At 54.0% G+C, this 27,246-nt stretch overlaps 2 long non-coding RNA genes across 2 annotated transcripts; one reads left to right on the forward strand and one right to left on the reverse strand.

The window, feature by feature from the left end:
* Positions 1-4,404: 4,404 nt before the first annotated feature.
* LOC136291549 (uncharacterized) lies at positions 4,405-7,735 on the reverse strand. Its single transcript, XR_010721608.1, has 2 exons — positions 7,608-7,735; positions 4,405-5,711 (listed from the first exon to the last, which is right to left on the reverse strand). It is a non-coding gene; the product is annotated as an uncharacterized lncRNA (long non-coding RNA).
* On the forward strand, positions 5,372-6,458 carry LOC136291547 (uncharacterized). Its single transcript, XR_010721607.1, has 4 exons — positions 5,372-5,444; positions 5,640-5,782; positions 5,918-6,040; positions 6,145-6,458. It is a non-coding gene; the product is annotated as an uncharacterized lncRNA (long non-coding RNA).
* Positions 7,736-27,246: the final 19,511 nt, after the last annotated feature.

Raw genomic sequence — 27,246 nt, forward strand, 5'->3', positions numbered from 1 at the left:
ATCATCTTTCACCTACTCACTCATGGGGTTTTGTTGATTTTTTTTTTTCCAGGAGAAAGATCAGTGTGAACATGCATAGCAGGATGTAAACAGTTGGATATTCATGTTTACCCACTTTACACCCCAGCACAGCCCCAGGAAGAAAAGATGCTTTCATTCCCCATTTCCAGAGTTGGTTCTAAGCTCTCTTTCCTGAGGACAGCTCTTACAGGAACTGGGAAATGAGTGTCCTGATTTATCCCCTTGAGTCCCTCATACCTTAAAAGAAGCACCAAATGACATTTGAAGGTAGTTTAGCAGGTAGTAGTGACAATTTGTTGGAACTTCTCACCGGTTCACTTTTCTGTATCACAAAAGATTACAGGGAACAACTTGGACTCTCTCAAAGTAACTTTAAGATGTTTCCCCACTTTGCAGTGAAGGTTTTAAGCCAAGCCTACACACTTCAAACTCAAGACCCGCTGGAGTCGGAACGCTGCGGGGATGAGGCAAGGAGGTGCCACCGGTGTGAGGAAAGAGAGAAGGTCCTTTTGCAGCCTGGAAGAGTCAGTGCTGTTTGCCCACTGAAATCCCCCACCCAGAGATCCTGCCAGGCGTAGGTCCCAGCTGGGTCCCCTCAGAGACCCGTGAGCCGAGGTGTAAGGGCTGCAGCGGCAGACTTGGCAGGGTCTGGCACGAGGGCCGAGGGCGCCTGGAGCAGGCAAGGCAGGGAAGTTGGGCTGCGGGGGACGGGGAGTGATGGGGAGCACCTGGCACCTGCCTCGGGAAAAACACGGGCGGGGAAACGCGGTCACGAGTCGCGGTGTGTGCAAGTCCGTGACAGTCCTCCAACCATTGCCAGGCGAGAACGATGGGGGAGACGGTGAGATGGAGCCTCTAGAGCAGAGGGAGGCGCGAACTGCTCGGAGAGGGGTGGGGAGAGCCGGGGAGGGCGGGCGAGGTGCAGCCGGCTCTGAGTCAGCCCGGCCGCGCGATGTGCGCGGAGAGCAGCGCCCGGCACGGCGCCGCCGGGAGCCCGCGTCCCTTCCCGTCCCCTCCCCGCCGCCCCCGCGTCCCGAGCGCCCGCGCCCGCCGGACCCGCTCCCGCCGCGGCCGCTGGCAGGGCTGCTCCGCCCTCGCCCTCCCTCTGCCCCTTCTCCTCCTCCGCCCGCGGGGCAAGGGCAGCCCCGAGGGCGCCAGCCGGGACCGGCCGCACCATGTCAGGCGGCGGGGCTGCCGCCCGCCCCGAGCCGCCCTCTCCCGCACCACGAGGGACGGGGATGCGGGGCAGCGCCCACGCCGCGCACAGGCAGAGCCCGGGCCGGTGCCGATGCTGGGGAACTGGGGCAGAGCCCGGGCCAGGGGAGTGGGGCCGGGCTGAATCCTACAGTCTGTACATCAGCCCTAGAATTTCTTTGTCACGCTAAAAGTGATTTGAGCTCGAGCCCTGGAGCATCCCCTTCCCAGGCCCAGTGATTTCAGCTCTTGACCTACAAGCTTTATTTCACGGCCAGCTCGCTTCTTCCAGCTCCACGTGCGCATTCCTCCGACTCTGGCAGCTGAAAATTCTCCACCGTCCACGGGGCAGGGTCTTCATCTTGGCCCCAGCTGAGCAGCCATTGAGCCCTGACCCCACCGTGTCTATGCCCACCCCGCAGTCAACATCCCAGCCCCAGCCCTACAGTGGGTATCCCTGACACGGGCAATATCCCAGCAGCACCAGCATTTCAGGAGCAATCTTACAGCAATCCCTTTTCAGCTCTCCACCCTCTCTCCCATTTCTGGGCTCAGTACCCAGCTACAACATCAGTATCACAGGCCTACAGTCATTTCAGCGCACCAATCTCACAGTCAGTTCGTCAGCCCTAAAGTTCCTATGTTACTCTAAAAGTGATTTGAGCTCGAGCCCTGGAGAGTCCCCTTCCCTGCCCCAGTGATTTCAGCTCTTGACCCACAGGCTTTATTTCACTGCCAGCTCTTGTTTCACTTTTGTCTCCATGTCTTCCCAGCACTGGCACATAATAACGTTGCTTTTGGTTCTCAGAGTATGGTTGTTGTTTTAGGTCTAACTCTGTGTTGTTTCAGCACAGCTCTTGTACCCACATTCCAGCCCCAACCTACTAATCCTTACTGCAGCAACAGCTCTACCATCCCTATCCCCCCCTTACAGTGATTTCAGCTCCAGTCACGCAGTTCCCGTCCCGGCTCCATACTCCCTAGACCAGCCCCACAGGGGTTTCACCCCAAACCCTACCATCTTTGTGTCTCCTCCAGCTCGGCTGTCTCAGCTCCAGCTCCTCAGCGTTCCGCTGCTTGCCGCTAAAAGCCGCTACTGCTTCTCCCTGCAGCCCAGGACTGTTGATAAGGCCACAAGTCAGTTATTATCATCGTTTCAATGTCCTTAGGAGCTCTACCACCCATCCTCCTGGGTTCCCAGCCCTGGGAACACTTGGCACCTGAAGCCCAACATCTGTCTTCCCCCTCTCGCTGGGTCTCAGCCCAGCACTTGCCCAAAGGCCCCCCTCACCTCCCCCAGGCAGCACCGGGGGCTGGGAAGAGCCACTGGGCCCCTGCTCCCCCATCCCAAAAAGTGCCCTTGTGTTGGTTCTCGGGCCCTGGTGCCCTCCGACCCCCCACACCCTCAGCCTCTGCTTGGTACCACAGGGCAAGGGCTGGCAACCCCCCAGGCATCTCCTGCAGGCCCTGAGCTGCAGCTCCATCCCCTTCTCCCGTGGCATTTATCCACTCCAGCCCCAGCATTCCCATTGCTCCTCATTGTTTTGGGCCGGCCTCTAGTGCCAAGATCCTTATTCCACACCCTGGGGCTTTATGCCTCCACTGGCCTCGCAACCGGTCTTTCAGCCCTAGCCCTACAACCTTTACTGAAGTAACAACAACTATCTAGCAAAAGAAAACAAAAATAAACCAAAATAATGTAATAAAGCGACGAAATTAATGAAACGGAGTAATAAAGAAAAAAATCATAATTATTTCGAATTAAAACAAAATAAAACATTAAAACTGAAAAAAATGCAGCTTTATTTTTGATATCTTAAGCGTTACTTTGTATCCAGAAACCACGGAAGCACTTCTCCCCTGGTAGCCCCAGCCGGTCTCCCCGCGCCGCACCAAGCCCCGCACCAGCCTCCGGCCGTCCGAGTCACGCAGGGCGCGGCGGAAAGAACCGGGCACGGCCGGCAGCGCTGCCCCAGGACACCGCCAGTCCCCACACGCTAGCACAGACAGACGCGGGAGTCGCGTGCGGGCTCACCGGCGCTCCCCTGACCGGAAGCCGCAAAGATCCCGTCCTGGCGCAGCCGCGCTCCTCCGGCGGCGCTCCTCCGACCACCCAGTCCCACCCGTCGCTCTCCGCGCCGCCGCCGAACTAGCGCCGAGACCCCTCAGGGCACGCTATTTATCCCCCAGGGCCGGGCCACCCCAGCCAATCACAACCTGAGGCAGCGGCGGCCGGGCCAGCCCAACCTATCACAGCGCAGTGTCGGCCCGCCAATCCCGGCCCGCACGTTCCCGCCCCCCTCGGCTCCGCTACCCCCCGCTGTCCCCTCACGCCCCGCTCCCGCCATTCCGCCCGCTCCCCGCCGTCTCCCCGTTTCCCTGGGAGAACTCCCGGCCGGGACCTCAACGGGGAGCTCCCGCCGCCCTTCCCGGGTCCCGGCAGCACCTGCCGAGGCTGCGGCAGCGGAGGCACGGCTCCGCTCGTTCCCAAAGCCGGGGCGGCGGGAGGGACGCCTCAGGCGAACGGGGGACCGGGACCGGGCTGAGGGGCCGGGCCGCGACTGAGCGGGCTGATCTGGGCGGGACCGCGCCCGGATTGCAAGGGCGGCTGTGATTGGACGGGGCGGAGAAAGGCGGGCCGGGATTGGCGGGGCTTGGCAGCTGAGGCTGCAGCCAATGGGAGCGCGAGCGCTCAGGCGGGCGGAGCCAGGGGCGCTCGGGGGTCCGCGGTCGCCCGGGGTCCCGCTCCCGAGACCCCCGTCCCCTTCTCCGACCCTCCCTGAGCCCCGGTCCCGGCTGAAAGGCCCCTGCAGAGCCCCCACCGGAGCGCCCGTCGGCACTCGGGGCAGGGAGGGGCGTAGCCGGCAGCCCGGCCGGGAGCGGTTCCGAGTCGCCAAGGCGGACTCTGCGGTAGCAGCGCGGGCCAGGGAGCGGCGGCGACGTGGTGGGGAGGGGGGTCGGCGGCGGGGAGCGGGGGGGGCGTGCAGAGCCCGCTGCCGGCTGTGGGCGCCTCTTTCCCCGCAGCGGTTCCGCTTCTGCGGGGACTTGGGCCGCCCCGACTGGGTGCTGGCCGAGATCAGCGCTGGGAGGATCAGCACCCTGGCCAAGATACTCAAGTGCCCGCCCCCGCCTGCTGCGGGCCCGCTGCTCACCGCGGTGGGGGCCAAGCGTTTCAACATTACAATGGCATAATCAGCAACATTATTTAATCTCGTGTTCTTCATGCAAGCCTCAGCGTTAAGAACACTACCGGCCTCTTCTAGTAGTAATAATATGCGTATATTATGCATATGTTATTAGTATTAATATTTAGGTAAGAATTGTTAGTGTTAACACTGATAGTGAGTGTGTTAGCTGGTGTTTACCGTGGTGCTCTGCTCTCCCACAGTATGACAAGATCCCGAAGCTGCCCTTAGATGCAAAGTTAGGTGAGCACTGCTGTCCTTACCACGATCCCCTGATGGAGCCATGCTCCAGGCATGGGCAGCAGTGTGTCTGGGGATGCCTTTCCAAGGTGACAGAGCTCACCCCCCCTCCCGTCTGCAGAGTCGGGGGATTTGAAGGCGACCATTGCTGTCCTCGGCTTCATCCTCTCCAGCGCGGCCAAGCACTGGGTAGATGGTGAGTCTCTGTCAGGTGACCTGCAGCAGCTGGGACTGCCCAAAGGTTCCTCAGGCGTGCTGGGATGTTGCTGACAGTTCCCAGCCTTGCCTTCACATCCAGATGGAGGGCAGGCTGGCTGCTGTGCTGTCCTCTGTCACCTCCCTTCTGTCCATCAGTCCCTGGGGCCTCCCCAGGTGCTTTGGTGGAGTTTGGCAGCTTCAGGTCTGGTGTGAGCAGAGGGGTTCTTCTCTTGTCTCCCCTCAAGAGCAGAGCATGCCAGCGCCTTGTGCCATTCCTTTGAGGAGAAGCAGAGCCCCTTCCAGGACTGGCTCAGTGCCTGCAGCCTGAGGTGTGAGCGGGGTGTTGGGTCTTAACAGGAGTGTGGGGGTCAGTGTAAATCACCATGCTGGAGTGAACCGGGGTGCTGACACCATCCCACTCCCCACCGTACTGACCCAGCTGGGCTCAGTGTGCTGGCACGTGGATTACACCCTCAGCTCCAGCGACTTGCAGGAGGTCAATGAGCCCGTGGTGCACCTGACCTTCAGTGTGCGGGACAGAGTGTGAGAAAATGACAGCTGTCCCTGCAATGCTCTCGGCCAACAAGTTCCAGGTGCTGCTGGCAGGTGAGGCGCCCGGAGGGGTGGCAGCAGGGAGGATTCTGCAGGGGAAGGTGCTGTGGGAGGCACGCTGGGAAGGGGATGCTGGAAGGGATGCTGCAATACCAGCAGCTCCCCCACATCTCCGTCCTCTCTCTGCAGTTCTGAAACAGCCCTGCCATTCCCTCCATCTGCCCCAGACCGCTCACCATTCATTTGCAGGCTTGGTTTGATAACCAGGATGCCATGGCAGGAACAAACAGAACTTTGAGATTACAGAAGATGGGATTAAACCTGTTTATGGGAAGAGGAGAGATTCAATCAACCCCCTACGAAAAAGATGCTGTAAAATGCATGAGCTGTTTGTATGATCTTTTAACCTAATTATTGTAGTAGAAACTATTAACCTTCCTGAAATGGTATACAAGCTTTTGGAAAACCTCAGTGAAATCAAATTCTGATCACTGAATCAGTCTTCCTGTGTCTCCTTCAATCGCCAGTAGCTGAAGGGCCAAGGAAGGGACGTGCTCATGGGAGGAGGAAAGTGACTGCTGCTCCAGCCTTGCCTGAGGTGCCTCCAAGTGTCAGAAGAAGCTGCTGGACATCTGCTCGCAGGGCCAAAGGTGAGACTGGCAGTCCCTGTGGGGGCTGTGGGGAGCTCTCCCACAGCCCATGGGGCAGAGCCAGATATGCCCTCTGACTCCTCATTTCCCTCTTCCTTCTCCAGGTGCAGCCCCTGCCATGTGAGTGTCACCTGCTGCCACCTCCTGAGGGACATTTAAGGGGCCAAGAGGAGCTCAGGCAGGGCCTGGCCACAGACGGAGCTGCCCTGTACCTGTCCTCACGCTTCTTTGCTACTGTTGCACCCTGCCAGTGTGGGAGGGAGAAGCTGAGCCTGGTGGTGGGGCTTTTTATGGCCGGCCACAGGCATTTCAGGGGAAAAGGGTGAAAACCACATGCTGTGCTGGACTCTGACTCTTTCCTCTCCCTCTTCCCTTTCCGGCTGCGGATCCACTGCTTTTAGTTGACTAATAAAGTATTTTGCGTAGAAATCACCGTGCGTGCCTTTTCATGGGAAGGATAAATCCCTGTGCCCAGTCTCTTCCCCACAGGGGCTGAAGCAGACTTCCCCTCCACCTCATCCCCAAAAAATAAAGGTAAGCTCAGCCTCCCCAGTCCCAGGAGTGAGATACTGCTCAGAGGCAGACACTAAAAGAGCAACTACAACAAAGCCCCTGGGAGGAGGAAGGTCAGTGCAGTTACCTGGAAACAAGTTAAAAAAACAGGCTCCAGCTTGTTTTTACATAATCCTCTTGATTTTTTTGTGTTTCCTCTTCTGCAAGGGTGGTGCAAGGGACAGGCAGAGGGAGAAGGAAGGGAGTAGAGTGTGTTTCTACACTCACTGCTAGGCAAGATGAAGGCTGCAACACAGGAGTCACTGTGGAAGCTGCTGCTCCCCACACCTCTATGGCTGGAGCAGAACTTGTGCACACCAGCCTTTCTGCACCTTTGTCCACACTTAAAGAACTCAGAACTCGCTCAAGACCACCTACCCTGGCTGGGCAGTGGGCAGCTGTCCTCCTTCCCTGAGGAGCAGGGCTGTTCAAGCGCGTCTCTGCAACACTTGGGTGCAGGACATGGGGACACTGCTGTTCCCTGGAACTGCTGCCTTGCACAACGCTCGGGATGGGGAACAGCTCAGTCTGTGATTTGAGCTCACAGTGTTGGCCTGGGTGGCTGCAGGAGGACCAGGAGGTCAGAGAGCACACGAAGGCTGCAAAGGAAAGCCTCAGGCCCTGTGGCTCCAGCAGCAGGTGGCCCCACACAGCCAGATGCTCCAGGAGGTCACAGCTGGGGGACAAAGCACAGGGCTGAAGGGACTGATCTCCATCGCCACATGCCCCAGCCCTTCTGCAGGGACTCACAGCATCGCCTCCGTAACGGGGAGGGAGGCCTGGAGCCGGGCGGTGACTGTGCTGCCATGGGCCTCGTACAGCCAAACCACCAGAGCCTCAGCCCTGTCCTCGGCCTTTGGGGCAGCTCAGACAGACGAGACAGGCATCATCTCTCCAACACCAGTTGCTGTGCTCAGCTGAGCCTGGCCACCACTCGGTGTGGGTGAAAGAGCAAGCCCTGCCCAACAACAGCACCTCAGCCCCCTGCCCTCCCCTCGTCCACCCCAGCACCTGCCTGACAGTCTCCAGCACGATGGCGCGTGAGCTGACAGAAAAGGCACTCCAGGATGGGCACTGGGCACAGCTGGCTGGACCACATGGAGGGGGCAATTCAAACTGTGGGCTTGCTGAATCACACCAGCCTCCTGAAGGGAACCTGCAGCACAAGAACCTCCCTCCAGTCAGCCTCTGTACACTGATGGGCAGCACGACGGAGAGGGATTAAAAAAGAACAGGGACAGCAAACAGGACACAAGGATCCCATGGGAAACAGTGGCACGGGGAGCACCACAAAGCCACAGAGAATAAGCATGAACACGAGGCGTGGAGAAAGATGGAGAAAAAGAGAGAGTGCCAAACACATGGCAAGGACAGAGGGATACAGAGACAAAGAGGGAAACAAGGACCCAGAGAGGAAATGACCACAGCACACCAGTGGGGAAAGACAGGCAAGATGCTTCTCACTCCAGCCACTACACAAGTGCAGCTTCCCTGGAATTTCATGCTCCGCATCTCTTCCAAGCTCAACAGGTGAACAAACAGGTACCGCAAACACCTCCTTTCTTTGGACAAACCCATTGGGAGAACCTGGAATCCAAGGATGGATCTTAACATGGCAGTCCCACTTGCTACTCTCCACCTTTTCTCCAGCTTAGTCCTGGGCTGGAAAACAAAAAACAACAAACACTTAAAAACCAATCTAGAGGTGTCTTGAGGATGCCCAGGCCTGGGAGAAAGAGAGGTCCCACTACGACCCTCTTGGCCTTTTCCCACTCTGAGGACCTGTGGAAATGCCCATACAGTTCCTAGGTGGACAGCCTGGGATGTTTTCTGCACACCAAATGCCACAGCCCTAAGCACCAGAAACCGGAAGATGGTCGGGATTGCAATTCACAGCCTCAGTGAAACCTGTGTGGGACAGCCAAATCATCAGTGTGCAGAGGAATTAAAAGTCACCATTTTTAAAAGTTAAAATATCCATGGAAGTTACTGGCTACTTAAAACAGTGTGCTTCATACAGCCTCCCATGCTTATGGATTTATCAAAAGAAGCAGCTTCAGGTTCCTTCCTTTTGGAGCCCAATTCCAAACAGGAAACTTCTCACATCTGCTCCTGAGAGAGACAAATGGAACTTCAGGAGCTCAGGAAAGCGACTCCCTCCCCTGAGTCACGTCTCACCTGTCCGAGCACCCACAGAGCTTTTATACTACCTCTCTCTCAGCTTTCCACGTTCATTTAAATGTAAGAAGCCTGCAAGCTCTGCCCCAGCCGCATCTTCCCTGCGCCCCAGCACTGCCCCACCCGCTCAGGTGCTGCTCCCTTCTGCTGCGCTGCCCCTCGCCACGGGGCCGAGGTGGGAGAAACCGCAGGTTTTGCTTCCCAGGAAAGGCTCCGCCGGGCGGCCCCAGCCGGCCCCGCTGCTCCTCCCCGGCTCCGTGCCCGCGTCGGGACCGCCTTCGCCCCACGCAGCCCCGGCCGCCCGCTCCCGGCCCGGCTCCGCTCGGGGCCGCCCCCCGCGGCTGCCACCGCCGTCCTCGGGGCTTCTCCCGGGACCGGCCGTTCTCCGCTCCGCTTCAACCGCGCTGCGGCAGCTCCCGCCCTCCTCCATTGTCAGCACAGCCCTCACGGCCGCCACTGCCGCAGCCGGGGCCCGCGCCCGGCGCTCCCGAGCCGCTGCCGGCGGCCCCGCGGGGTGTTACCGGTCAGTCTCCCTTTCTTTACCTGAGTCCCAGCCAGGTTTTCCGGGCAGCTTTCAAGAAATGTGGCTGTAACTGCAGATCAAAAATGAACTAATTGTGATAGCATAACTGGGGTGAGGAATGACTTTCTGGGTGTGAACAGAAAGCAGCCGCTGCTGCTGGTCGGGCCGGCCGCCGCCCGGCTCCAGCAGCGACAACGAGTGCTCCCGCTCCGGGCACAGCGGCCCCCGACATCGCCTTCGAACCGCCGGCCGAGGAAGCGACAGGGAGGGCGGGCACCGGTCCGGGATCACCCCGAACTGCCCTCGGCTGAGTCCGGCTGCTGGCCGAAAGTCGGCGATTTTCGTCAAGCCTCGGCTATTTTCGGCTGCACTCGGTTACAATAGGTTGCGAGCAGCGTGCCAAGACTTCCGCCCTTCATCGCCGCCATACTGGTTGAGGCTGAAGCCACTTCCGGTCGAACCGTCATCTTCAGTGCGGGCACTCGCTGGGGTGCCCCCCCGCTGCTGGCACAGGCGCCTGGCTCAATGGACCGCCGGCAGCGGCGCGGTTGAGCCCCCATCCCGTGTCCGCACACCCGCAAACGCCGCGGAAAATCGCGCCCGGACGGCTCCGGGGTCCGGGTGGCGCGCGCAGGCAGCCGGCTGCCACGCGCCCGGGCTCCTTGCCTTTTTCCCTCCCTTTCGGCCCCGAGCTGCGGGCGGGCGGGCGGCAGCGCCGCCCCCGAGCTCACAATGCGGGGCTGCCACGCGCGTCGGGGACGGGCACGGGGGACAGCTGCACTACCGCTCTTTGGCCACAGGGTGGCAGCATTGCCTCACAGATCATGAGGGACGGGCGGGGGGGGACAGCTGCACTACCGCTCTCTGCCCACAGGGTGGCAGCATTGCCGCACGGCTCCGGCGGGACGGGCGGAGGGGGACAGCTGCACTACCGCTCTCTGCCCACAGGGTGGCAGCACTGCCGCGCGGCGGCGCGGAGCGGAGCCATAAACGAACGTGCCCAGGAATGCCCTTGCGAACAGCCTCCGGAATAAATGGCCCAAAAGACCCCCGAGCACACCTGCGAGAGCCCTGCCAGCAACCAGACCGAAACAAAACAGCCTTTCGTTCAGGCTCTATTTCAATATTTTTTATCTTTGTGATTCTGATATTTACATTCATCATTACAATTCATCTTTTATATTATGTACATTATACATCATGTATTATGTTTATTATACCATTATATTTATTATATATATTAAATATAGAAAGTTATATAAAAATAATTTATTATTTATTATGTAATGTTATAAATAATAATACATTTCATTTAAATATGATTATGTACATTATAGATGTTTATATTATGTATATTACATATATTTATAAAACGTGTAGTATGTAATAGTATATTGTGTATTTATTATTGATATTATTTTTCATATCCTATACTTTTTGTTATTTTTCTTTTTCATTATTTTTTAAATTCGTTTGTTTATATTTTAAACGATATTTTACACTAGATGAATTCATTAACCTAACACATCAGAAACACAATTAATTTGAATTAAATGAGCCTGGTTTTCTAAGGGGTAAAGTTTTAATCTTTATTTAGATAATATGGGCATATTTTCTCTATCTGTATGGGGTTTTTTTGGTGGGTTGCGGGGGATTTTATTTTGGGGGTTTTCTTTTTTTGTTCGCTTTGTTTTGGATTTCTTTGCTAATAAACAAGCAGGGTCGGAGAGTTCAAAATAAAACGTCTACTTTGTTTTTCTTGCTCCCTCTGAAATACGCCTCGACAGCCTGGACAGCAGGCTGCTGCTGGTAACACTGTGCACGGGTAGGAGGAGACCTGGTCGGGGCTGGGAAGGAAAAAAGGGCACCACGGTGGTCACAGCTTTCTCCCTTCAGGAGTTTTATGGAGCAGAAAATACAGAGCTTTTGCCAACTGCGCTCTCTATGACATCCCGACGTCCAGCGGGCACCGAGGTCATTTCTCATCTTTCTTGCCAACAGCCAAACCCCCAGGCGCCCGGGGGAAGAAAGAGTATGGGGAAAAAAAAAAAAGGAACAAAGAAAACATGAAAAAATAAACCAAAACTATAGAAAATAATAAATAAAATTAAAATACCAAAAGAAAAAAATTTCAAAGTAACAAAAAAGTGGAAAAAAAATTTAAACAAAAAATTAAAATAAAAAACGAAAAGTAGTTTTAACAAGTAAATAAATAGCTAAAGAAAAAAAATAAAAATTAAAAAACTGAAGAAAAAGTCTTTGAAAAACCACAAAACGCAACATGAAAAACCACAACAAAAGAGCACAAAAATACAAAAATAACAAAAAATAAAAGACAAAATTAAATAAACGCAGCTCTCACCTCCTGCCACTGCCTAAAAAAGCGCCATGGCTTTCCTCAATTATGCAGCAATAAGGGAAACAAACCCAGTGCCCCCCAGAACAGAAGGTTTTCTAGACAATTCCCACTTCTGCTTGGAAACAAATTCTATTTTAGTGGGAAGCTCATTTTGGACAAACATCCAAATGTGCCAAGGTAGGAAAGAACCAGCCCCTTGTGTCCAAGGAACAGCAGCTAGGCCTGGATTCAGGTTTTAATGGCATTTATGTAATTAAAAATGCAGTAAATTGAACTTTACAAAGAGACGAATCGTGGCAAATAAATACTTCAAAGTTTTCTTGGGAAATCACAGAATTTTGTGGAGATGGTGCTGGACAATTGCTGATTTACCAACATTAATTGGGTAAATTTCCTTGGAAATGTGCTCTACAAGGTACAAAAATTCCAATTAGGATGGAAAATTGGAATAAATAAATATTCCCTTACTAAAATCAGAGAGAAAATCAGAGTTATTCCTTCAATTAAAAGGAAGGAATAACATTTAAATCCAAGCCTGCCTGGAAAACAAGCTCAGGAATTTCTAACATTGAAAACTTTTGCAAGAGTCATGAAGTTGGTGAAAGTTCATGGAATGATGATTAAAAATCTGCTTCCTCTGCTCTGATTTAAAGGGAAGTGGGAATTCAACAGGTCCAGTTACTCCTATCCAAGAATGATCTGTGTTTTGTGGGAGTACCAATGCAAAGAAACTCCAATCTTACTTGGATTTGACATCTGAAACTCTCAGCAGAGTTGGCAAGTTTCAGTGGAACAAAAGAGCCACAATTCCTGTAATAACCAAAATTCACCTTGGCAAAAACAGGAGGAGGAGGAGGAGGAGGAGGAGGAGGAGGACACCAGGAACACACTCCGGCTGACAGCAAGGATTTCTTGGAAAAGGCAGGAAATCAAACTGACAGTCTCTGTCCAGTTATGGCCAGGCAATTATCTAGGAGTCAGAGAGAAAAGTGGGAACCTTGGACTGGGATAAGGCCTTCCAGTGGCTTCACTTCCTACTGGCTCTCTCCTTTTTTTGCCAGCTACCTGGAAGAGGAAAAACAACAGGAATAAAGTCTCAAACAGGATGGCCTTGGTCCAGGCAGACTGAAATGCAGCTCCCAGCGAGGGAGGCCAGGCTGTGCCTCGGGGAGCTCCGGGAATCTGGGATTGCCCGTGGGATTCAAGGGCTGGAAAAGCACACCCACCTGCCAGGTTCAGTGCTGGGACAGAGCAAGGCCGGGGCTCGGGGGCAGCAGTTAGAGCTGGGACTGCAGGAGAACACCCCAAACCCGGGTTAAACATCCGGCACGACACGCAGCACGCTCCGGGAGAAACTCGGGCGGGAGAAGCCCCGGGATGCTCCACGTTCCTTGCCCTTGGCAGCTGTGCCAGGGCCTCCCTCAGAATGCTGACCTCACCGTGCAGCTCCTACAAAATAGGAGAACTTATGGAAATCACCCAGCAATCCATGGACTTCCAGTTATTAAGAACCACAGCTGCAGCGAAAGGTGCCCAAACTCTACTGCAAACCAGCAGGGCTGAGGAGACGCAGGAATTTATTCCAGAGGGGACACAAGGATCCCTCAGCCAGCCAGGATTTCTGGGCAGAATTCCTGCAATAACCAAAATTCACCTTGGCAAACAGAGGAGGCGGAGGAGGAGGAGGAGGAGCAGGAGGAGGAGGAGGAGGAGGAGACCAGGAACACACTCCGGCTGACAGCAAGGATTTCTTGGAAAAGGCAGGAAATCAAAGGGACAGTCTGTGTCCAGTTCTGGCCAGGTAATTACCCAGGAGTCAGAGAGAAAAGTGGGAACCTTGGACTGGGATGAGGCCTTCCAGGGGCTTCACTTCCTACTGGCTCTCTCCTCTTTTTGCCAACTACCTGCAAGAGGAAAAACAACAGGAGTCAAGGTCAAACACGGACAGGATGTGCTGGCTTCAGGCAGACTGCAGTGCACCTCGCAGAAATCACTGAAAGGCATGAAAGGAACCAAGGGAAATTAAAGAAGAGCTGCCACCTCCAAGGGCTCTCCAAGGCAGGCTCAGAACCCTTACCAACGATTGGCTTTAATACAGCAACTCACACAGAGCCACCAACACCACACGGACACAGCACCGTTCTTTTGGAGTGGAGTTCTAGAGAAATGCGGAAGAACGGAAAAGCCTTCCTAAACCCGGAAACTCCTTGAAGAGATAGACAGGGCACAGCTGCTGACAGAGCCTTGGGATTCAGGGGGGAAAACTCCAAGTTTTCAGTCTTTAGCATCTTCCACTCTGCCATCGTTGACAGCAAACACGGCTTCAGCCTCAGGGAGACGCGGAGAACTCCGAGATTTTGCAGATCCTGCTCTCACCTCTCGCCCCATATTTTTCCTTTCTTCCAAAACGATGACAACAAGAAAAGTCAACTATTGCAGTTTTGCTTGCTTGATGTGTTTTTTGGTTTTACTTACACGTGACTTTCAGATCCCCATCCACACTCAGAATCATTCAAACCTTCGAGCACAGAGCCTCCAGGCACCGCTTATTTCTTCTGAGATTTGATTCAAGAAGACCATTTTTCAGAACCTGACATGAGATTGGCAACTAAGTTTCATTTTACAGCTCTTCCCCTTTTTAAACTGTGTTTCCTCAAAGCTTCCCAATTGTGCTAAGCTTAGAATTCACCCCAAGGAAGACCTGAAAAATGCCTTGTCATTTCCTTTCCTCCTCCCTCAAGCTCCATCAGACTGGCAGAAGGCATTAGTACTGTTTCCAGAGCAGTTGGCCTCACTTGTACTGTTGGTCTGTAACGGCTGCAACAAAATACGCCCTCCTGGAAGCAGTTCAGCACTTACTGATCACTCCTTTGTTTTGGCACTTCCCAGCCAGGGCCTGCGGGGCCTCCTGCAGATGCAGGTCTTCGCTGACAAGGCTCCACTTGTGCAGCAGCAGCAGGAGCAGGAGCAGCAGCAGCAGCAGCTCTCTGAAATTTTAGAAAACATTAGAAAAATACAGGCAAAAGCTCACCTCTGTCCTCCACTAAGGACATCCCCAGGACATCATCCCAGTTTTTCCCAGCTAGGAGCTGCAAGGAATTCAGGCAGGGGAAATGACATCAGGGAACAGCTTTGTAAAGTCAAAGGCAGAAAGAGAAGATCCACCAGCAAAGGGCAGGAAAGGGGAAAGGTTTCTGAAAACATTTCTGCAGTCTAATTAATAATTATTTCCGCTTCCCCAGCGAGAAGAACACAGACTCACAGCCATTCAGGCCCGACAGTCCCCTGCAGCCAGAGCTCAGCACACATCCACAGAAGCAAGTCCAGCATCTGAAAGAAAAAAAAAAAAAAAAACAAAAACCAAACACAACAATCAAACCAGTAGGAAAAGGTGATTTCTTTGGCTTCAAAGTTATTTCAAGTTCTTAAAGCCCAACACAGCTGCTAGGAGAAACAGAGTCAGGGCTCCTGGCAGACAGAGGGTGTTTTCCCCCCGAGGGGACTGCAGAGGAATTGTCTGGGACTTGGACTGTCCCTCGGGGTGACACCAGTTGCTGTGACTTCTATCATTCCATATGTTTGACTCCCAAAACTTCCCAGCCCAGGGGCTTGAGCTGACAGGGCAGCACAAAGATTGTTCTCTGTGTGGTGCCCAGATTTGGGGTTCACTGTCACCTTTGCTAGTTTAGATGAATTATACCCACGGCCCCGAATTCCCTGCTCAGTTCCCGCTGCAATAACCTCACAGTGCCTCACGGAGCACGGATATTCCCACGCAGAGCTGCTGCTTGAATGCCAGACGTGTCAGGAACCAGCAGAGCTTCCAAGGAAGCTCAGCAGGATGGGGACAGGATAGGTTTCTATTCCATAGATTTGGTTAATTATAACCCTCACCCCCTGGGGGTCACCTGTCAGATTTCCCTGGAATTCAGCCACCCCCCTGAGCTCGGGCTCCAGGTGATGTTTCAGAGCAGGAGAAGGCACTGGCCGGCCTGTGCTGAGGCAGCCCCTGTGCCCTCGGGAGGACACAGCTCCCTGCAGGAGCTCAGCTCCTTTCCGAGCCCCAGCAGTGGCCTCTGCAAGTGCCTTTCCCTCAGGCAAGGGACGCCCATCCCTGCCTTCAGCACACCTCCAGTGGGACCCACCTGCAAAAGCTTTCCATCACTTCTGCACTCCGGCCGGCTCCCTGGAAAAGTCCAGACTTCATCCAAACGAAACTCCATCCCACTCAAACCTTTGATTTTGAGGCATCTCCGAGGGCCGTTGCTCTGGATTTAATTTCTGTGAGGGAGGAGCGCCTTGGCTTTAATGCTGCCGACGGGTGATGTCCTCAGGCTGAAAGGGAGGGGATTTGGGGTGGCCAGGACATCCCTGGCAACTGTGTGGGAGCTCCGGGAGGTGGGAATTGCTGTCTGAGCCCCTCTGCAGACAGCCCGAGCCGCCGTTCCCAGGCAATGCCAGCTGTTCCCCGGGGAGCTCTTGGGCTGTGGGTGCCTCTGTCCGGGCTGCAGCATCTCCCCGTGCCCGGCGGGAGCAGCCCCTGGCCGAGGAGCCGCGGCAGCCCCGGGGCCGTGTCCGTGCCAGCCCCGAGCCCGGCCCCGGGCCCTGCGTTTGGCCGCCGCTGCCACGGGCGGGGCCCCGCAGGCACAGCTCCTCCCTGCACATCATCCCAGGGCTGCTGGCCCCGCTGGGGCTGCCGGCCTCCTTCCTCCCTGCGCCTCCGGGCACCCGGGACACCTGCAGGAAACCCCGAGGGACACTGCAGGCGGCACGGGGGGGCACCGAGGCCTCCGGCCAGAAAAGCAGCCCCGGCCTCAGCAGCTGCCATCATTTTGGCCCGGCAACACTCACCTGCAGGAAACGCCCCTGTGCGGGTGGGACCGGCCCTGCCTCTCTGCAGAGCTTTGGCCGTGGAAGAAGGGAAGCCTCAGGACTTGTCCTGCTCCTTTCCGCCCGGAAAGAGACTTTGTGTGAGTACTTTTACGGCAGCTGCTGGGTAAATCCTGGAAAGGACAGGAAATCAGCGTCACTGGAAGAGCTTTGTGCTGTCGTGAGCTGCCAGCCACTTCTGCCCTCGAGCCATTCCAGGGGCTGGTGTGTGAAGCAGCTTTGGCAGAGAAGGCGGCACTGCACTTACCTTAGTGGGGCCAAGCGTTGCCATCCTATGGAGGTCCATCCCCATAATGCAGAGATTGGTTCAGCTGCTTGGAGCAGAGTCCGGGTAATGCCAAGGTGCTGAGTTCGATTCTCAAACGGTCCGTCCGCTTGAGAGTCAGATTTTAGGATCCCTCTCAGCCTCAGTATATCCTGTGACCTGGAAATAAGAGGAAAATTCTCGGCTGAGTTTTAATAAAACAGCTTTTGCCATTGCAGGGTGTGAGCTGCACTCGGCGATTTTCGGCCGCGACGAGCCCCACGAGCCTTCCGCCCTTCCTTGCCGCCATCATGGTTGCGTCTGAGGCCACTTCCGGTTCCGCCGGCATCTTTTTTGCGGCACCTCTAAGGCGCCCGGCAGGTGTTTACACAGACGCCTGACTAAATCCGCGAATCCGAACGCAAGCGCGGCGCGGCTGAGCACACGGCCCGTGTCCCCACACCTGGAGACGCCGCGGAAAATTGCGCCCGGGCGGCGCCGTAGTCGGGGTTTCGTGCAGGCATCTGGCTAAACGCCTATAGGGTCCTTATTTTTTCGCGCCCTTTTGGCCGCCCTTTTTGGAAGGTCGGGCGCCTCGCGCCTGGGCGCCATTTTGTGAGGGGCGTCGCGTGACTTCCGCTTTTGCTCGCCGCCATCTTGGCTGCGGCTGAGGCCACTTCCGTCCCGGCCGCCATGTTCTTTGCGGCTCGGCATAGGCCCCCGGCAGGTGTTTACACAGACGCCTGAATAAATCCACGAATTTAAAAGCAAGCGCGGCGCGGCTGAGCACACGGCCCGTGTCCCCACACCTGGAGACGCCGCGGAAAATTGCGCCCCGGCGGCGCCGTTGTCGGGGTTTCGTGCAGGCATCTGGCTAAACGCCTATAGGGTCCTTAATTTTTCGCGCCCTTTTGGCCGCCCTTTTTGGAAGGTCGGGCGCCTCGCGCCTGGGCGCCATTTTGTGAGGGGCGACGCGTGACTTCCGCTTTTGCTCGCCGCCATCTTGGCTGCGGCTGAGGCCACTTCCGTCCCGGCCGCCATGTTCTTTGCGGCTCGGCATAGGCCTCCGCCAGGTGTTTACACAGACGCCTGACTAAATCCGCGAATCCGAACGCAAGCGCGGCGCGGCTGAGCACACGACCGGTGTCCCTACACCTGGAAACGCCGCGGAAAATTGCGCCCGGGCGGCGCCGTAGTCGGGGTTTTTGTGCAGGCGTCTGGCTAAACGCCTATAGGGTCCTTATTTTTTCCCGCCCTTTTGGCCGCCCTTTTTGGAAGGTCGGGCGCCTCGCGTCTCGCCGCCATCTTGGTAGTGGAACCCACTAAAATGCCCCCTCGGCTCCTCCCACAAGCGCCTGACTGAATGGACTGCAGCCCGCGGCGCCGCTGCGCCCCCATCCCGTGTCCGCACACCCGCAAACGCCGCGGAAAATCGCGCCCGGACGGCTCCGGGGTCCGGGTGGCGCGCGCAGGCAGCCGGCTGCCACGCGCCCGGGCTCCTTGCCTTTTTCCCTCCCTTTCGGCCCCGAGCTGCGGGCGGGCGGGCGGCAGCGCCGCCCCCGAGCTCACAATGCGGGGCTTCCACGCGCGTCGGGGACGGGCGGGGGGGACAGCTGCACTACCGCTCTTTGGCCACAGGGTGGCAGCATTGTCTCACAGATCATGAGGGACGGGCACGGGGGACAGCTGCACTACCGCTCTTTGCCCACCGGGTGGCAGCATTGCCACACAGATCAGGCGGGACGGGCGGGAGGGACAGCTGCAGTACCGCTCTTTGCCCACACGGTGGCAGCATTGCCGCACAGATCAGACGGGACGCGCGGGACGGGACAGCTGCACTACCGCTCTCTGCCCACAGGGTGGCAGCACTGCCGCGCGGCGGCGCGGAGCGGAGGCATAAACGAACGTGCCCAGGAATGCCCTGGCGAACAGCCTCCGGAATAAATGGCCCAAAAGACCCCCGAGCACACCTGCGAGAACCCTGCCAGCAACCAGACCGAAACAAAAAAGCCTTTCGTTCAGGCTCTATTTCAATATTTTTTATCTTTGTGATTCTGATATTTACATTCATCATTACAATTCATCTTTTATATTATGTACATTATACATCATGTATTATGTTTATTATACTATTATATTTATTATAGATATTAAATATAGAAAGTTATATATAAAATAATTTATTTATTATGTAATGTTATAAATAATAATACATTTCATTTAAATATGATTATGTACATTATAGATGTTTATATTATGTATATTAAATATATTTATAAAACGTGTAGTAAGTAATAATATATTGTGTATTTTTTATTGATATTATTTTTCATATCCTATACTTTTTGTTATTTTTCTTTTTCATTATTTTTTAAATTCGTTTGTTTATATTTTAAACGATATTTTACACTAGATGAATTCATGAACCTAACACATCAGAAACACAATTAATTTGAATTAAATGAGCCTGGTTTTCTAAGGGGTAAAGTTTTAATCTTTATTTAGATAATATGGGCATATTTTCTCTATCTGTATGGGGTTTTTTTGGTGGGTTGCGGGGGATTTTATTTTGGGGGTTTTCTTTTTTTGTTCGCTTTGTTTTGGATTTCTTTGCTAATAAACAAGCAGGGTCGGAGAGTTACAAAATAAAACGTCTACTTTGTTTTTATTGCTCCCTCTGAAATACGCCTCGACAGCCTGGACAGCAGGCTGCTGCTGGTAACACTGTGCACGGGTAGGAGGAGACCTGGTCGGGGCTGGGAAGGAAAAAACGGCACCACGGTGGTCACAGCTTTCTCCCTTCAGGAGTTTTATGGAGCAGAAAATACAGAGCTTTTGCCAACTGCGCTCTCTATGACATCCCGACGTCCAGCGGGCACCGAGGTCATTTCTCATCTTTCTTGCCAACAGCCAAACCCCCAGGCGCCCGGGGGAAGAAAGAGTATGGGGAAAAAAAAAAAGGAACAAAGAAAACATGAAAAAATAAACCAAAACTATAGAAAATAATAAATAAAATTAAAATACCAAAAGAAAAAAATTTCAAAGTAACAAAAAAGTGGAAAAAAAATTTAAACAAAAAATTAAAATAAAAAACGAAAAGTAGTTTTAACAAGTAAATAAATAGCTAAAGAAAAAAAATAAAAATTAAAAAACTGAAGAAAAAGTCTTTGAAAAACCACAAAACGCAACATGAAAAACCACAACAAAAGAGCACAAAAATACAAAAATAACAAAAAATAAAAGACAAAATTAAATAAACGCAGCTCTCACCTCCTGCCACTGCCTAAAAAAGCGCCATGGCTTTCCTCAATTATGCAGCAATAAGGGAAACAAACCCAGTGCCCCCCAGAACAGAAGGTTTTCTAGACAATTCCCACTTCTGCTTGGAAACAAATTCTATTTTAGTGGGAAGCTCATTTTGGACAAACATCCAAATGTGCCAAGGTAGGAAAGAACCAGCCCCTTGTGTCCAAGGAACAGCAGCTAGGCCTGGATTCAGGTTTTAATGGCATTTATGTAATTAAAAATGCAGTAAATTGAACTTTACAAAGAGACGAATCGTGGCAAATAAATACTTCAAAGTTTTCTTGGGAAATCACAGAATTTTGTGGAGATGGTGCTGGACAATTGCTGATTTACCAACATTAATTGGGTAAATTTCCTTAGAAATGTGCTCTACAAGGTACAAAAATTCCAATTAGGATGGAAAATTGGAATAAATAAATATTCCCTTACTAAAATCAGAGAGAAAATCAGAGTTATTCCTTCAATTAAAAGGAAGGAATAACATCCAAATCCAAGCCTGCCTGGAAAACAAGCTCAGGAATTTCTAACATTGAAAACTTTTGCAAGAGTCATGAAGTTGGTGAAAGTTCATGGAATGATGATTTAAAATCTGCTTCCTCTGCTCTGATTTAAAGGGAAGTGGGAATTCAACAGGTCCAGTTACTCCCATCCAACCTTGGACTGGGATAAGGCCTTCCAGTGGCTTCACTTCCTACTGGCTCTCTCCTTTTCGCCAACTACCTGCAAGAGGAAAAGCAACAGGAATAAAGTCTCAAACAGGATGGCCTTGGTCCAGGCAGACTGAGGTGCAGCTCCCAGGGAGGGAGGCCAGGCTGTGCCTCGGGGAGCTCCGGGAATCTGGGATTGCCCGTGGGATTCAAGGGCTGGAAAAGCACACCCACCTGCCAGGTTCAGTGCTGGGACAGAGCAAGGCCGGGGCTCGGGGGCAGCAGTTAGAGCTGGGACTGCAGGAGAACACCCCAAACCCGGGTTAAACATCCGGCACGACACGCAGCACGCTCCGGGAGAAACTCGGGCGGGAGAAGCCCCGGGATGCTCCACGTTCCTTGCCCTTGGCAGCTGTGCCAGGGCCTCCCTCAGAATGCTGACCTCACCGTGCAGCTCCTACAAAACAGGAGAACTTATGGGAATCGCCCAGAATCCCTGGACTTCCAGTTATTAAGAACCACAGCTGCAGCGAAAGGTGTACAAACGCTACTGCAAACCAGCAGGGCTGAGGAGACGCAGGGATTTATTCCCGAGGGGACACAAGGATCCCTCAGCCAGCCAGGATTTCTCCCAGGCTCTTCCCACTGCTCTCTAAGGACACAAACAGCAGTTTTTCCCTCGAGTTCCCCTTTCCATCAATGCCAAGACTCGTGTTCTCCTCCAACCCCAGGTTCAGGAAGGAAAGTAGGAATATTATCACTGCACAGACTGTCCAGGAGGGTGTGACTGAGGCAGCAGCACCAGCTCCCACTCCACTGCTGCTCTGGATTCCTGAGCAGCTCCTTTCCATCCTGCCCTTCCCAGCACCATTCCCTGGGTGCCATGTCCACAGACACCTTCTCCATGCAGCTTAAAACCCACAGACACCAACAGAAAGGAGATCAAAAATCAATTCACATGTTGCTAGTCAGAGAGAATGGGAGAGGCCTAAAAATCTGCATTTATTTTAGAACACTAGAGCAATTTCTTCATGACCCTGACTATCAGTGATGGGCAGATAAACACCTTCTTTAACTTACTACCCGCAAAAACATCAAGTTTCAAGTTTAGTAAAGATAAAATTTTGCTGCAAAAATAAAAGAGGTGGGATGCTGGTGTTAGTGCTTTAACCTTCGGACATTAGCGGCTATTTGTAAAACAAATTCATTATTGAAGCAGCTAACTTGAAAATAAGGGGTTTTTACAATAAAGTTGACCAAAAAAGAGTCTCAAAATTAAGATATAGGCTGCACAAATATTTAAGAAAAAAAAAGTTGTCTTTCGTGCGTATAACCTGCCAGCCTCTCATGTTTTCAGTCCTTACCATTTATTTTTACCAAGGTGATGATTAAAACCTTGTCAAAAGCTCAAAAAAAAAAAATTCCAGGACAAGGCAGGTGTTTTCCCAAGTACCCTCAGTGTGGAGCTGTGTCAGCCACAAGTGTTTGCTCCCGCAGCCCAGCCCGGAGCAGGCTCCAGCTGCTGCCCAGGGGGGTTACCAAGGGACTCACCTGTTTGAAGCTGTAAACGCAGGTGGCCTGCACTGGAGTGCCAAAAAATGTGAAATGTGTGACTCTCACCTTGAATAGCGATCGATCTTCTCAGGGGAGCCCCTCACCCAGGATGGGGGGCTCTGCCACACATTTCATCTCTCCGCATCTGAAACAAAGTCAGGACAAAAGTCAGAGTGCTGCAGGATACCTTGACAGCTCCAGACATCTTGTGGCAATCTAGGAATACCCTCTACAGTCTAACCACACCCCACATCACAAATTTCAAGCCCCCAGGACTATTACCCTCGTACCCCTACACCCAGACTGAGCAGCAAGGCAGAGCAGCTCCGGGCCAAACACACACCAACACCCGTGACACAGCACAGGACAAACGAGGGGAGGCAACAGGGACAGAAAACGCTGGGCAAGAAGAATGACCCTGAGGGTCCAGAGAACTCGGAATGAGATGACCGAGGTAAGATGGAAGGTGAGCTGGCCAGGCTCAGAGAACCCTGCAGGAACAAGATGCCATCGGGATGACTTATCCCAAGAGACGCAGAGATGGATGCCCGAGAATCCTACGGTCAGAATCCTCCACCTGTCTTTGCATTCTCACAAGACCTAACCCGCCGGAATGGATCAGGGCGGTGCACGGCTGTCAGTACAGCTCAGAACAAGACCTGAAAAGGCATCGGACTGGATACTTGTGAAGAGAGATGGATTCTGATGAGTGTCCGAGCAGCTGAGACAAAGGCACCCGGCTGAGGAGCACAGAGATCAGAAATGCTAAGACTGATGCCAGGGGTTTGGACAGGCCCCTGAAAGGACTAAAGGAAAAGACAAGACACCAAACAGACAGAGTGCACAAGAGACAAGTGACACAACACACACCAGGACTGCTCTGCCCTGCACACCTCAGCACTGACATGAAAAATGAGACTTTCCCTTCACGTAGCCTAAGGGGTCACATCTTGGTGCCCCCAACTCCAAATCTGACTTAAAAAACCCCTCCCGGTGATCCCTGCCCTGGCATCCTGCTTTCATCCCCTCTGTGAGCCACAGCCCTCCACTTATCTCTCAGGCATCCAGGGAGGCAAATCCCTGCCAGGTCCAAAGAAGGCCGCCTCTGCCTCAGGAAAATTCCTGCTGTCGCCGGGCTGTCGTCTCTTAGTCAGCTACAACAAAAAAAACCAAACATGAATGCGTGATCTTAGCAGCCCATCACCCAAAACCCGACAATTCTGCTACTCACTGTCTCCTAAGCTTGCCTGTGTCCTCGGCCCCGCGCTTCAGCTGCGCTCAGAGGCCAACGCCGGCGTCGCAGGGTCTGCCTGGGTAAAGAGCAGACAAGGTGACGTGGCAGCGCTGGAACTTGAGGGGACCCTCCCTCCTTCTCCTCCCTGACTCACCTCAACTCCTCGGCCGTTATCCAAGCCTACCTGGATGGGGCCTTCACAAGGAGAAGATCAAGGCTCCATCACAGACTCCTGGAATGCTCCCGGAGGGCTCACGGGTGAGGTGACGCGGGTCTGTCGTCCCGTTGGTGAGAGGGGAGCTCGGCCTCCTGCGAGTGGACTCCCTAAAACGCACAATAACGGAGGCTTAGAGTTGCACCAGCGAGTGAGGCTTGAACAATAGCAACGGCTTCTGTCCACCCGTCACTGCTCACCTCGCCCACGTCAGCTTGACTGCTGAGATCCGGCTTCACCACCTAAAAATAAAGACAAAGAACAGAGCTGTAACACAGCCATCATTTACACCTCCCCTGCAAACAGAAACAGGGACTGACCTTCTCAGGGGAGCCCCTCACCCAGGATGGGGGGCTCTGCCACAGATTTCATCTCTCTGCATCTGAAACAGAGTCAGGACAAAAGTCAGAGTGCTGCAGGATACCTTGACAGCTCCACACATCTTGTGGCAATCTAGGAATACCCTCTACAGTCTAACCACACCCCACATCACAAATTTCAAGCCCCCGGCACTATTACCCTCGTACCCCTACACCCAGACTGAGCAGCAAGGCAGAGCAGCTCCGGGCCAAACACACACCAACACCCGTGACACAGCACAGGACAAACGAGGGGACGCAACAGGGACAGAAAACGCTGGGCAAGAAGAATGACCCTGAGGGTCCAGAGAACTCGGAATGAGATGACCGAGGTAAGATGGAAGGTGAGCTGGCCAGGCTCAGAGAACCCTGCAGGAACAAGATGCCATCGGGATGACTTATCCCAAGAGACGCAGAGATGGATGCCCGAGAATCCTACGGTCAGAATCCTCCACCTGTCTTTGCATTCTCACAAGACCTAACCCGCCGGAATGGATCAGGGCGGTGCACGGCTGTCAGTACAGCTCAGAACAAGACCTGAAAAGGCATCGGACCGGATACTTGTGAAGAGAGATGGATTCTGATGAGTGTCCGAGCAGCTGAGACAAAGGCACCCGGCTGAGGAGCACAGAGATCAGAAATGCTAAGACTGATGCCAGGGGTTTGGACAGGCCCCTGAAAGGACTAAAGGAAAAGACAAGACACCAAACAGACAGAGTGCACAACAGACAAGTGACACAACACACACCAGGACTGCTCTGCCCTGCACACCTCAGCACTGACATGAAAAATGAGACTTTTCCTTCACGTAGCCTAAGGGGTCACATCTGGGACATCCCCAGCTCCAAACCCGACTCAAAAAAATCCCTCCCGCTGACCCCTGCCCTGGTACCCCGCTTTCATCCCCTCTGTGGCTCCAAGCCCTCCACTTATCTCTCAAATGTCTGGGGAGGTGAATCCACGCCGGGCGCCAAAGAAGGCCGCCTCTCCCTCAGAAAAATTCCTCCCGTCACTGGGCTGCTGTCTCCTAGTCAGCTACAATAAAGAAAATCAAATATCAAAGCATAATCTTAGCTGCACATCAGCCAAAACCCAGCAGCTCTGCTACTCACCGTCTCTTAAGCAGGACCGGGTCCTCGGGCCCCGTGCGTGCGTCAGCTGAGCTCGGAGGCCGACGCTCGCAGCGCCAAAGCCTTAGAGGCGTTACTGGCACCGAGCCCACCCACCGTGGCCTCCATTAGGGCTGTGAGCATCCCCGGTTAGAGCAGGACAGGAACGCAGGGTGGACATCCCCGGTGAACCTCAACCCTGTGGACTCTGCCCCACCACGGTCACTTCCTGCCTGGCCCTAGGTTAGGGCTACTGCCTGCACCTCTCAGGACTTCTGGCCTTGTCTTGCGTTAGGATTGCTGCCGGCACCTGCTCTCAGGGAAACGGTGTTGGCAGCAGCGCTGTGAGGGCCGGGATGCCTGTACTCTGACTTGTATCCTAGGCTGTACCCCTGTTTTTCACTGTGTGTTCTCTAGTCCTTGAGTCCTTTACCTCAGCCTCTGTGTGTATCACTGTAACCGCCCCCCTTCTGAACCCTGCTTCTTCAGAGCCCTAGACCTTGCAGCCGGGGACGCTCTGCACCGTTAGGGTCCCAAGAGCTGTCCCGCACGCAGGACAGGTACATCCACAGTTGTTCCCTGCCTACCCTAAGAAACGTGGCCCTGAGACAGGGCAGAGGCTGACAGAGCCGAACTCTTTGCGGTGGCAAAAGGCACGAAGCCTTACCAACCGCCGCCTCGAGAGGGAATCAGGAGCACTTCCACCGGCTGCGGAGAGACAGGGAATCCCAGGGTGGGTGGGGCGGGAAACCCCCGTTATCCCCAGCCCTGTTGGATCCTGCTCCCCACTATCGCTTCCTGCCTGGCCCTAGCCTGACTGTGTCTGCACAGGTCAGAGCTTCTGGTGTGTTCCTGCACTAGGGCTGCTGCCTGCACCTGCTCTCAGGGGAAGTGTGCTGGTAGCAGTGCTGTGAGGGCCGCTACACCTGTACTCTGACTTGTATCCTAGCCCGCTCCCCTGAGTTTCACCGTGTGTCCTCTAGTCCTCGAGTCCTTTACCTCAGCCTCTGTGTGTGTGGCTACACCTCCCCCCTTCTAAACCCAACTTCTTTAGAGCCCTGCACCTCGCAGCCAGGCCTTCTGGCATTGTCCTGCATAAGGGCTCCTGCCTGTACCTGCACTCAGGGAAACGGGCATGTCTTTAGGGCTACTCCTTCGGGTCTGGGGTAGGGGTGGGGTCGGGCTGGTACACCTGTACTCTCAATTGGCACATCTTGGACATCCCTATCTCCACACCTGACTCAAAAACCCCTCCTGACAAGTCCTGACCCAGCACTCCACTTTCATCCCCTCTGTGGCTCTGAACCCTCCACTTATCTCTTGGACGTCTGGGGATGAGAATCCACGCCGGGTGCCAAAGAAGGCCGCCTCTCCCTCAGGGAAACTCCTGCTGTCGCCGGGCTGTTGTCTCTTAGTCAGCTACAACAAAGAAAACCAAACATGAATGCGTGATCTTAGCAGCCCATCACCCAAAACCCGACAATTCTGCTACTCACCGTCTCCTAAGCTTGCCTGTGTCCTCGGCCCCGCGCTTCAGCTGCGCTCAGAGGCCAACGCCGGCGTCGCAGGGTCTGCCTGGGTAAAGAGCAGACAAGGTGACGTGGCAGCGCTGGAACTTGAGGGGACCCTCCCTCCTCCTCCTTCTCCTCCCTGACTCACCTCAACTCCTCGGCCGTTATCCAAGCCTACCTGGATGGGGCCTTCACAAGGAGAAGATCAAGGCTCCATCACAGACTCCTGGAATGCTCCCGGAGGGCTCACGGGTGAGGTGACGCGGGTCTGTCGTCCCGTTGGTGAGAGGGGAGCTCGGCCTCCTGCGAGTGGACTCCCTAAAACGCACAAGAACGGAGGCTTAGAGTTGCACCAGCGAGTGAGGCTTGAACAATAGCAACGGCTTCTGTCCACCCGTCACTGCTCACCTCGCCCACGTCAGCTTGACTGCTGAGATCCGGCTTCACCACCTAAAAATAAAGACAAAGAACAGAGCTGTAACACAGCCATCATTTACACCTCCCCTGCAAACAGAAACAGGGACTG

This window comes from Chamaea fasciata, unplaced genomic scaffold (assembly GCF_029207755.1).
Source record: "Chamaea fasciata isolate MVZ Bird 193981 ecotype frontalis unplaced genomic scaffold, bChaFas1.0.hap1 SCAF_6, whole genome shotgun sequence".
Lineage (NCBI taxonomy): Eukaryota > Metazoa > Chordata > Aves > Passeriformes > Sylviidae > Chamaea > Chamaea fasciata.